Consider the following 13,233-nt stretch of genomic DNA (forward strand, 5'->3'; position numbering starts at 1 on the left):
ATTACTCAAATTTTTATTAAGGTCAGTGGAAGCTTAAGCCCATTCTTCAGAAGTTTCCTTCCTCTTAAAAGTACAAGATGATGTAATCTCAGAATTTGTTCACTTTGATATTCAGGTAATGCTGTTTTAATAATACTGTTTTTAAGTGTGTTTTCATATATATATGCACATATTATTGTCTTCACCATGTCCATCGGGCCTTCTGCGTGTAACATAGGGACTCCCAGTCGACAGATTCTCATGAATATTTGAGCCTGTTAAAAATATTTCTCAAATTTAAATTTCATTTAAATTGGACCAACAGAAATTCAGCAATTATTTCTTTTTCCCATACAAATTGTATGTAAAAAAAAAAAAAAAAAGAATTTCTTAGATGAAATTTAGTTTTAATGCAGTAGTGTTAGTTTTAGACAGTCTGTGCACACCTCCCATGAATTGTTATGCATTGTGGACATGGTGTTGCTTATGAAAAGATATGTACTGTATATAGAGAGTGAAAACAGACTTAAAAGTAAATGGAAAAGAGTAATAAATATTATTACTCACCTCCCATGTTTAGAGAATGTAAAAGTATAGCATTTTATATAAAGTTATAATTCTTAGTAATTAATTGGTAAGGAGATAACAAATGTCCACATTTGTTCAAACTTCACCTTATTTTTGACATCACAACTTTTAACTGCACTTTCCAACAGACATGCTGTCATTTCTGTAGTTTAGGGGACTTTACTGCTCTCATTACCAAAATATTTACAAAGTCTTAATTGTTAAGGGAATTTATATGTGCCCATTTGAACCATCTCTTATTGCAAATGAGAAACCTCAGTATCAGCACTAAAAAAAAAAACTTCCATTTAAAATGAAGAAAAAATTTTGGGAAACAGTATTTCTTGAGTTCTCAATAACATTTTTCTAATGTTTAATTATTATATGTACCTTCCTTAAGTATTACATTTACAGACAGCATGCATACTAAGATGTATGCTGTCTGTAAATGTAGGCACATGCGAGGTGATCTGATTGAAGTGTCTAAGGCCTTGAATGGGTTGAACAAGCTCAATGCTGATGGGATTCTTCCTCTTGCTCAGATTAAGAACCTGAGGGGACATAGATTCAAATTGAGGAAAGACAGTTGTAGAAGAGATGTGCAGAAATTTGCCTTTAGCCAGCGGGTAGTTGATTGGTGGAATAGACTTCCATCTCTTGTTGTGGAAGTTCATAGCTTAAATAAATTTAAGACTGAGCTGGACAGGAATTTGGAATGAATGGAGGGGTGAAATGGGAGGCTTTTTTTTGGCTGATGCTGCATAAGCTTGCTTTCTTACATTGTAGGCCTCTATAATGCTAATGCACCATATTTCAACCCATGAAAATTTACTGTAAAAATATTTTTCTTCTTAAGGGGTTATAAGTTGCAGGGCAGCATATAATTCCTTAACACTAGAAACAACAAAGTGTAAACTAAGTGATAGGTTGAGTTGGTGCATGTGGCCCATGGCTATTAATTATTTACTGATGTATCCTTATAATTTATGGCTGATGTTTTCATAATAAATTAAACAAATTTTAGATGATAATGTAATGGGCCATAGTGGAAGGACTGTTACTGTGTCAAAATCTGCAATTGTGGATGCCATTCTACAATTAGGTCTTGAATGACATTCACAATTATATTACATATAAAATTCCATTAATGCAATAGGGAAGGGCCTTTAGCATTAATGGAATCTTAAATGTAATGTAATTGTGGATGCCATTCATGATCTAATTGAGCAAAACCGCAAAATGACATTGAAGCACATTGAGAAAGCTCAAAATACTGTAGTGAATGTTCTAGGAATCAAAGAGGTTTTTTTAGAAGTGGGTCCCTAAAGCACTGAATGCAGACCAGAATCAGGAAAGAGTGAAGTGTTGTCATGAGATTGTGCACATTTTGAAGTTCAGTTTTGGGGCAAGTATGTTGCAATGGACGAAACATGAGTGCACCACTTCAGCCCTGAAACAAAAGAACAATAAAAAATAGTGGAAGCATTTCTCTTCTCCCCCCTCCTAAAACATTTCGAGCACAGAAATCTGTTGGGAAAGTCATAGTATAAATCTTCTGGAAGGCAGAAGCAGTGATCGTATTTATTTTGCAGTATAAACTGTGCAAATGCCAGAGGTAGTGTAATTTTTGGTGATTTTTGTTGTTCCTCCGGTATTAACCACAGGGTCCCCTAGTGGAACCCAGTGTTTCCCTTCTGTTGTTCTGAGGAGGCAGCCAGGTATAGTGGGAAATAGATAATCTTTGCTTTTCGGGCAAACCCTGGCCTGCCATTGAGCTTGCCAAGGAGGACCTCAGGATAAAAAAAAAAGCTCTGGAAGTTGAAAAGAGAGTGAGAGAGATAGTGAACATAAGAAAGGTGGATGATAGTAACACTGTCTCTGGAAATATGAAGTTAGAAGGGATAGAATTCCTCTCAGTTATTACAAAATCATTTGTAATAACTGAGAGGAAAGTGAAAGAGAAATTGTTGAAGTTAAACATAAGAAAGGCAATTGCGATGGATGGGATCTATCCAGTTATATTAAGGAAGGCAGCAAAGGAAGTAAACAGACCCTTAGCCATAATTATGAAAACATCCTTGGATTTGGTAAGGTTCCTACAGACTGGAGAAATGTAAATATATTGACAATTTCCAAAGGGGGATTAAAGGGTGATGCGAATAGAATTGAAGACCTGTTAGTTTAACTTTTGTTCCAGGGAAAACAATGGTAAAGGAAGTAATGCAGGATCATTTAAACAAGACTGCATTTATAGTTCAGACACTGCATGGGTGTGTTAAGGCAAAATCTTATCTGACCAATTTGATTGGCTACTATGGTGTGGTCATAAAGCAACTGGATGCAAAAAATAATTTTAATATCATATGCTTGGATTTCAGGAAAGCTTTTGATACTTTTGCACATAAAAGACTGCTGCACAAATTGGAGCAGTGTGGCATTAAGGACAAGTTGCTATGGATAAAGGGATGGTTGAGTGGTAATCAGTGGACGGTGTTGGGCCCATTGTTGTTTTCTGTATTTAACAATAATGTTGATGAAGGCATATCAGGCTTAATGTCCAAGTTTGCAGATGACACAAAGGATTGGGTGGTTAATGAAAGCAATGATAGTACTTATCTTTCTTGATCTTGCTGCAGTAGAAACAAGATCTAGAAAAGTTAGGCAGATGGGCTGAGCAGTGGCAACTGAAGTTTATCATTGACAAATGCAAAGTACTGCATATGGGTAGCAGTAGCTCCAGTGTAATGTATCAACTGTGCAGTAGTGTACTCAGGGTAGAGAAGTGAAAAAAGACATGGGGGTAATTATGCAGTCAGATATGAAGTTTTCAGACAGTGCAGACAGCCAATGCACAAGACCCCACGAGCTGCCAGAGCAGCTCGTGGGGTCTTGTAAATGATATACAGAACTACTCTGGCTTTGTGTAAGGCAAATTCAGTACTGGATCCTTGAGTACTGTGTACAGGTCTGGAGGTCTCATTTTAGGAAGGATGTAGAGTTGCTAGAATGAGTACAGAGAAGGGCAACAAGATTGGTGAGGGGAAACAAAGGGGGTGCCCTTACCAAGAAAACCTTAAGTTCTGCAAATTGCAGCATCTGGACACTAGGCACCTACAAGGTGATCTGATTGAGGTGTATAAGGCATTGAATGGTTTAAGCAGGCTCAGCATTGATGAGATTCTTTCTCTTGTTCAGATTAGACCCTGAGAGGGGCATAAACTCAAATTGAGAAAGACCATTATAGAATAGATGTGTGCAATTTTGCTTTTAGCCAGCGAGAAAGTAGCTGATTACTGAAACAAACTTCCATCTGTCATTGGGGAGGTTGATAGCTTAAATAAATTCAAGGAAGAAGTAGACGAACTTTTAGAGTGAAGGGAAGGGTGAAATGGAAAGTTTTTTTTTTTTTTTTTTTTTTTTTTGATGCTATGTAAGCTTGCTTTCTTGCATCATATGCTACTACTAATGCTAACAGCATTAGCAAAGGCACATGATGGAAGAAAGCAAGCTTATATAGCATCAGCCAAAAAAAAAAAAAAAATTTCACCCATCCACTTGCTCCAAATGTTTGTCAAGTTCTGCCTTGAATCTATTTAAGCTATCAACTTGAACAATGACAGATGGAAGTTTGTTCCAGCAATCAACCACCCGCTGGCTAAAGGCAAACTTCCGCACATCTATCCTACAACCGTCTTTCCTCAATTTGAATTTATGCCCTCTCAGGCGATTATTCTGTGCAAGAAGAATCCCATCAGCATTGAACATGCTCAAACCATTCAAGGCTTTATACACCTCATTCAGATCATTTCGCAGGTGCCTAGTCTCCAGACACTGTAATTTGCAAAACTTAAGCCTTTCTTCGTAAGAGCAACCCTTTGTTCCATTCACTAATTTTGTTGCCCTTCTCTGTACTCATTCCAACAGCTCTACATCCATCTTAAAATGAGGCCTCCAGACCTGTATACAGTACTCAAGGTGTGGCCTGACCATTGCTTTATACAAGGGAATAATCACCTCCTTATCCCTTCTAGAAAAATTCCTGTATATTATTGACAAGACACCATGAGCTATTCTTGCAGAACGTCTACACTGCTCAGAAAACTTCATATCTGCCTGGACAATTACCCCCAGGTCCTTTTCAGTCTCTACCACTGTCGGTGTAGTACCACAGAGTTGATACGTTACTCTGGGGTTGCTGTTTCCCATATGTAGTACTTTACATTTATCAATGTTAAACTTCATTTGCCACCTCTCAGCCCATCTGCTCAACCTTTCCAGATCTTGTTGCAGCAGCATAGCGTCAATAGTGTCCTTAACATCCCTGCCAACCTTTGTATCGTCTGCAAACTTGGACATTAAGCTTGATATACCATCATCAATTTTATTTATAAATACAGAAAACAACAATGGACCCAACACTGACTCCTGAGGGACTCCACTAATAACATTAGTCCACGAAGAGCAGTGTCCATTGAATACCACTGTCTGTCTTCTCCCACTCAACCATCCCTTCATCCATAGCAGCAATTTGCCTCCAGTGCCACACTGCTCCAATTTATTTAGCAGTCTTCCATGTACAACAGTATCAAAAGCCTTTCTAAGATCCAAATATATGATATCAAAGTTATTCTTTGCATCCAGTTTCTTTGTGACTATATCATTATAAAGAGGAAGAGGACAATCGGCAGCATGTAAGCGAGCAAACAAACTAGACCACCATAACATATAAAAGGCCACAGAGAAATCAACAAAAATTTCAAGAACGTATTTAGAGTTAATTCAGAAAAGGAATTAAACGATTGCTTCTTCAGTGCCTCGTCCAGTTCAGAAATTATATTGATCATCTGATACAAGAGAGGTGTTATTGAAAAGAGAAATGAGTCTTATAGCAATCAGTCTTTCAAGTGTTTTGGCCAATTGTGATAACAGAACAGATGGGTGTGGAATAAAATATTTCATTCTTACAAGAATAATTTAACTGACATGATCTGATCAAACATTGACATAAGAATAGTTAAAACAGTAATCTAGCCAAGGTAAAGAAGAATAAAAATCTTGCAGATCATTTAATTTTGCATTCTTGTAGTGCCAAAAACCACATGGCTGAGAAAAGTTTCTTTGGAGAAAAATCCATCACCAAGTTGTGAGCTAAGGTATCTAGAGGACCACTTGCCTCAACCATGTGCTTTGGAGGATTGTTCATTAGGAAAAAATCAAAGGTGTTGGTTGTGTGGTTAGGATTGTCTTGTTTTCTGGTTGGTAAATGAACAGTCTGTGTGAGATCCATTAGTAATTACATCTCACCTGGCTTTGTCTGTTGACGAGAAAACTGAAGCCAGCTGGAGTTGTCAATATTAAATTGCTAATTAGGGCAGTTGAGGGAATGATAGAGGTAACAGATGAATTTTATAGAAAGGAGTAACCCAGAAGGGGGGGGGGTTCCAAATTACGAAGTTTTTCACAGGCAATATCAGAGAAGACATACACAACCACTACCTTTTGAAGCAAAGGAATCATACAGTGAATAATTAGGACAACTGAGATGAGCAGTGATCGAGACAACTGACAATTGGGATTCTGTTAGGAAAGTTTGAGAGGTGGCAAACTGTAAGAGGAAAATGGACATGATTGAGAATGTTACTGACACAACTTATATTTGTAAAATGAATGAGGAACTGTTTGGGAAGTTTAGGCAAACACACAGCAAGAATATACCTAGATCCTTGACATAACGTGGTCTCGACAATGCTCCCCTGCTTACTCACTATTCGACTCCCTGCAGTCACCATTTGGCAGAGTAGATGCAGCATGATTATACAGAAATTTGGCAGAGTAGATGCAGCATGATTATACCTAGCTGATCTGGATACCTCTTAGAGCGTTACCAATACATCCGGTCCTGTGAACACTATTTTATAGCTGTACCCTCAAAATGTAAAGCAGATTACATTTCTCGCCATTAATCATTCTGTATGATGGAACAGATGGGAGGTTGTATCATATACGCAATCCATATGGGCACCTCCGTAGCCAGGTGGGAAGGAGCAGCAGTGCGTAGCACACGCTTCTTGATTAGACCGGGGTTCGAGCCCGTCACCACCAAATACGGAGGATGCGGAAAGGTCAGGGAATGACCACCGCATATCCCAGTGCAATATGGCCTTTGTTGCTAATGCTCCTAAAAACCAAATAACAAAAACAAACAGCAATCCATATTTCCTTTAAATCCATCTGCTGTATTTTGTTCTCTCATTGAATTAACTATACTAACTGTCTTAAATTATTTCTTGCCATTCAGCAAAAATGCAGCAATGTTAATCCATTTTTAATAAATATGAAATATTTTATGTATTTATTGACTAAACTAAATAGTGCACTGTCCAGTTTTCCTGGTTTCTAGGTGTAGTGGAGTTCCACGAAATAAACTTGGAGATCTTAAATCAAAAATAGCATACCTCAATCTTTGTGTTGTCCCATTGCCAGATTATGAACATATAATCAGAACATCAAAGTAATAAAGGAGCAGAGTAGTAAATGAAGTAAAAGAGTTTTTTTTTTTTTTTAAATTCAAGAGTTGAAATAATTAGATAATTAATGCTTCTCTGTGATATTTCTCTTCGTCTCACTCTCTCTCTTGAGAATACTGCATTCCCTATTGGGTTAGTATCAGGCTTGGGCTTATGCTCGTTTTAAAAATGAAATTTTGTGCATGAGTCAACCTAAAATTATTAATGTGGTTTTTAATTAAAATTAAGACAAATATAATGTATACTAACGTTAACTATCTAATTATTTCCATTGAAATAAAGAACACTGCTCCTTTACTAATTTGCTATTCTGGGGCCAACACAGCCTCCTATATACCCACATGTAACTTTTGTTGTGTGTTAATTAGAACTTTTTTTCCTACACTTCACTTGCTCATTCAGTCTCAACTTGTTATTCATCTGATGAGATTCCAGTAAGTCAGAAGGATCGGTCATACTGGTATCTGGTTTTTAATGAATAATCAGTTCACCTCTTTTGGCAGTATTATTCAATTAAAAATAAAATTGTTAATTTGAAGTTGACACATGGATATTAATGTAATTTCTAAAGGAACTTAAAACTCAAGCCAGTCACTGTCTCAGGAGAAAACACAGCACCCCTAATATAGCAAGGCATAAATATAACACAGAGTACCTTTTAATTATTTAATTAACCAGTGCATCAATTAGTGATAATGCAACCAATGCAACCAAGAAATTTTTTAACCCTCCAGCAGGTGCATTAAAATTTTAGATGAACACTCACACATTAGCATTAGTTGAGGCTTATGATACAAGAAAGCAAGCTTATAGAGCATCAGCCAAAAAAAAAAAAAAAAAAGTTTCCCAGTTCACCCATCCAGTCACTCCATGTTTGTCTGCTTCAGCCTTAAATTTATTTAAGCTATCAACTTCCACAACAATGGATGGAAGTCTGTTCCGGCAATCAACTACCCATTGGCTAAAGGCATACTTCCACACATCTATTCTACAACTGTCTTTCCTATTTGAATCTCTGCCACCTCAGATTCTTAAGTCTGAGCAAGCAGAAGTATCCATCCCATCAGCATGTGGCCTGCTCAAACCATTCAAGGTCTTATACACCTCAATCACATCACCTCGCAGGTGCCTAGTCTCCAGATGCTGCAGAACTTAAGCCTTTCTTCATAAGCACACCCTTTTGTTCCTCCCACCAATCTTGTTGCCCTACTCTGTACTCTTTCTAGCAACTCTACATCCTTCCTAAAATGAGGCCTGCAGACCTGTATACAGTACTCAAGGTGTGGCCTGACCATTGCCTTATACAAAGGGATAATCACCTCCTTGTCTCTGCCCTGCTCCGGCAGCCTGTCTGCACTACTCAGAGAATCTCATATCTGAATGCACAATTACCCCCAAGTCTTTTTCATTCTCCACCTCCCTGAGTGTAGTACCACAGAGTTGATACGTTTCTTTTGGGTTGCTGCTACCCATATACAGTACTTTGCCTTTGTCAATGATAAACTTCAGTTGCCACTTCTCAGCCCATCTGCCTGACTTTTCTAGATCCTGTTGCAGTAGCATACTGTCTTTAGTGTCATTAACAACCCTATCAACCTTTGTATCATCTGCAAACTTTGGACATTAAACCTGATATACCTTCATCGATATTACTGATAAATACACAAAACAAAAATGGGCCTGGCACTGAACCCTGGTGGACTCCGTTAATAACATTAGTCCACGTAGTGCAGTGTCCATTTATTACCACTCTCTGCCGTCTCCCACTCAACCATCCCTTTATCCATTGCAGTAACTTGCCCTAAATGCCATACCTCTCCAATTTGTACTGCAGTCTGCATGTTCAACAGTATCAAAAGCTTTCCTGAAATCCAAGTATATGATATCAAAATTATTTTTATCATCCAGTTCCTTTGTGACCACGTCATAGTATCCAATCAAATTGGTCAGACAAGACTTCCCCTTAACTAACCTATGCTGTGTCTGAACTATTGCTGCTATCTTGTCTAGGTAATACTGTATCATCATGATATTGATGGGTCAAGTGTTGATGATCCTGCTCAGGTAGCTAACAAACTAAATGAATATTTTGCATCGACATTCACACATGAGGAGTTATTCAGCGAGGGGAATGCCAGAGGTGTATTCAACTCTAGCAGTAAGTTACAGAATCTTGAAATAACTGGGAGTAAAGTGGAGGAGAAACTGTTGAAGATAAACACAAGAAAGGCACCCGGGGTGGATGGGATCTATCCAGTTATATTAAAGGAGGCAGCAAAGGAAGTAAGCAAACCCTTAGCCATAATTATGAGAGCTTCCTTGGACTCAGGGGAGGTACCCATAGACTGGAGATGTGCAAATGTGACCCCAATTCACAAAGGAGGATCAAAGGCTGACACAAGTAATTATAGACCTGTGAGCTTAACTTCTGTTCCAGGAAAATTAATGGAGGCACTGGTTAAAGAAGCACTGCAGGATCATTTAGACAAGACTTCAGTTATAGCTCAGACACAGCATGGTTTTGTTAAGGGGAAGTCTTGCCTGACCAACTTGATTGGATACTATGATGCAGTCACAAAAGAACTGGATGCAGGGAATAACTTTGATATTATATACTTGGATCTTAGAAAGGCTTTTGATACTGTTGCACATGGAAGACTGCTACACAAATTGGAGCAGTGTGACATTGGAGGCAAATTACTGCTATGGATAAAGGGGTGGTTGAGGGGGAGAAGACAGAGAGTGGTAATCAATGGACACTGCTCATCGTGGACTGATGTTATTAGTGGAGTCCCTCAGGGCTCAGTGTTGGGTCCATTATTGTTTTCTGTATTTATAAATGATATTGATGATGGTATATCGGGATTAATGTCCAAGTTTGCAGACGATACAAAGGTTGGCAGGGTTGTCAAGGACACTACTGACACTATGCTGCTGCAACAGGATCTGGAAAGGTTGAGCAGATGGGCTGAGAGGTGGCAAATGAAGTTTAACATTGACAAATGTAAAGTACTACACATGGGAAACAGCAACCCCAGAGCAACGTATCAACTCTGTGGTACAACACTGACAGTGGTAGAGAATGAAAGGGACTTGGGGGTGGTTGTGCAGGCAGATATGAAGTTCTCTGAGCAGTGCAGACGGGCTGCAAGAGTAGCTCATGGAGTATTGTCAATGATGTACAGGAATTTTTCCAGCAGGGATAAGGAGGTGATTATTCCATTGTATAAGGCGATGGTCAGGCCACACCTAGAGTACTGTATACAGGTCTGGAGGCCTCATTTCAAGAAGGATGTAGAGCTGCTGGAACGAGTACAGAGAAGGGCAACAAGATTAGTGAATGGAACAAAGGGGTGCTCTTACGAAGAACGGCTTAAGTTTTGCAAATTACAGTGTCTGGAGACTAGGCACCAGCGAGGTGATCTGATAGAGGTGTATAAAGCCTTGAATGGTTTAAGCATGCTCAATGCTGATGGGATTCTTCCTCTAGCTCAGAATAATCACCTGAGAGGGCATAAATTCAAATTGAGGAAAGACAGATGTAGGATAGACGTGCGGAAATTTGCCTTTAGCCAGCGGGTGGTTGGTTGGTGGAACAGACTTCCATCCCTTGTGGTGGAGGTTGATAGCCTAAATAAGTTTAAGGCTCAGCTGGACAGGTATTTTGAACGAACGGAGGGGTGAAGTGGAAGTGGTTTTTTTTTTTTTTTTTTTTTTTTGGCTGATGCTGCATAAGCTTGCTTTCTTGCATCAAATGCCTCTACTAATGCTAATGCTAATGCTAATCTCTTAGCATTAGCAAGAGTACATGATGCAAGAAATCAAGCTTATATAGCATCAGCCAAAACACACGTCTCATTTCACCATCCACCCGCTCCAAATGTTTGTCTAGTTCTTCCTTGAACCTGTTTAAGCTATTAACTTCTACAACAACAGATGGAAGTTTTTTCAGCAACCTACCACCCTCTGGCTAAAGGCAAACCTCCGCACATCTATCCTACAACTGTCTTTCCTCAACTTGAATGTATGCCCTCTCAGGTGATTATTCTGAGCAAGAGTAAGAATCCATCAGCATTGAGCATGCTCAAACCATTCAAGGCTTTATACACCTCACTGAGATCACCTCGTAGGTGCCTAGTCTCCAGACACTGTAATTTGCAAAACTTACGCCTTTCTTCGTAAGAGCAACCCTTTGTTCCATTCACTAATTTTGTTGCCCTTCTCTGTACTCGTTCCAACAGCTCTACATAATTCTTGAAATGAGGCCTTTAGACCTATATACAGTACTAAAGGTGTGGCCTGACCATTGCCTTATACAAGGGGATAATCACCTCGTTATCCCTACTAGAATAATTCCTGTATATCATTGACAAGACACCTTGAGCTACTCTTGCAGACCGTCTACACTGCTCAGAAAACTTAATATCTGCTTGCACAATTACCCCCCCCAGGTACTTCTCACTCTCTACCACTGTCTTTCCTCAACTTGAATGTATGCCCTCTCAGGTGATTATTCTGAGCAAAAAACTGAAATTTAACATTGACAAATGTAAAGTACTGTATTTGGAAAGCAGTAATGCCAGAGTAACACATCAACTGTGTGGTACTACACTGGCATTACTGCTTTCCAAATACAGTACTTTACATTTGTCAATGTTAAATTTCAGTTGCCACCTCTCAGCCCATCTGCTCAACTTTTCTAGATCCTGTTGCAGCAGCATACTGTCATTAGTACTCTGTCAACTGTCAACAACTTGCCAACCATATCATCTGCAAACTTAGGCATTAAGCGTGATATACCATCATCAGTGTCATTAAGGAATACAGAAACAACATTAGGCCATGAAGAGCAGTAGCCATTGATTACCACTGTCTGTCTGTCTTCTCCCCATCAACCATCCATTTATCCATAGCAGCAATTTGCCTCCAAGGCCACACTGCTCCAATTTGTGCGGCAGTCTTCCATGTGGAACAGTATCAAAAGCCTTTCTAAGATCCAAATATATGATATCAAAATTATTCTTTGCATCCAGTTCCTTTGTGACTGCATCGTAGTATCCAATCAAATTGGTCAGACAAGACTTCCCCTAACAAACATTCAGAAGTAACCCATTTTATAACCTTAAAAGTTGGTAAAAAATAATTCAGAAATTTTGTTTTTAATGTCACTTTTATTTCTAATAAGTAGAACAATCATTAAGGAAAAACAAAGGACTTAAATCAGCACCCATGAGCAGTAATACAGAAAGACAAATGATAGGCATAATTCAAATAGCAGAAGACTACTATAGAGAATTATACAAGCAGCAAGGGAATGATACCAGCAGTGGGGTAGATGGATTGCAAATTAGTAACACATATGACATCCCTGATGAGGTAGAACATGCATTGAAGAAAATGAAAAATCAGAAAGCCCTGGGGGAAGATGAAGTTACTGTAGAGTTGTTAAAATTGGGAAGAAGAGACATAACATAAAAACTGGCAAGGCTCTTCACAAAGTGCATTAGAAAAGGTGTGACGCCTAAGCAGTGGAATAATGCAATCATAGTTTTGCTGCATAAGAAAGGAGATAAATCAGAAATTGGAAATTATAGACCAATTAGCTTGTTATCCCACATCTACAAGTTGTTCACAACCATCCCTTTATCCATTGCAGTAACTTGCCCTTAATGTCATACCTCTACTAACAGATTAGAAAAAATACTTGATGAGAATCAACCGAAACAGCAAGCTGGCTTTAGGACAGGATTCTCAACTATGGATCACCTTCACTTAATGTCACAGATAATGGTGGAATTAAATGAATATAAAACACCATTATGCCTGGCATTTGTGGATTATGAAAAGGCATTTGACTCCATACAGCTTAAGGCAATGTTTTGGGCACTGGGAAGACAAGGCATAGATACACCATATATTATGATTTTGAAGAATATATATATATACAGTGGTGAGCTGTGAATATTTTAACAATGGGCTCGCAGTTTTTCCAACTTTCTACCGAGTAAATTTGATCAGTCACAGAAGTGACGTCATCTGCGGCTTCTACTAGAGGAGTTTCCTACGCTCGCACTACTGGTAGTGTGATTAGAGCGCTTGACGCATTTTTCGTGACCGTTATGATATCAGGAGTCAGGGTGGATTGGGGGGGGTGGACAGA

General features: G+C 38.8%; 1 protein-coding gene across 3 annotated transcripts in view; it reads left to right on the forward strand.

The window, feature by feature from the left end:
* LOC150089389 (tyrosine-protein phosphatase non-receptor type 9-like) overlaps positions 1-13,233 on the forward strand; it is a 316,237-nt gene that overhangs the window by 4,425 nt on the left and 298,579 nt on the right. The gene's annotated exons all lie outside the window — the stretch shown is intronic.

This window comes from Mastigoproctus giganteus, chromosome 2 (genome assembly GCF_048544385.1).
Source record: "Mastigoproctus giganteus isolate SK-2022 chromosome 2, ASM4854438v1, whole genome shotgun sequence".
Lineage (NCBI taxonomy): Eukaryota > Metazoa > Arthropoda > Arachnida > Uropygi > Thelyphonidae > Mastigoproctus > Mastigoproctus giganteus.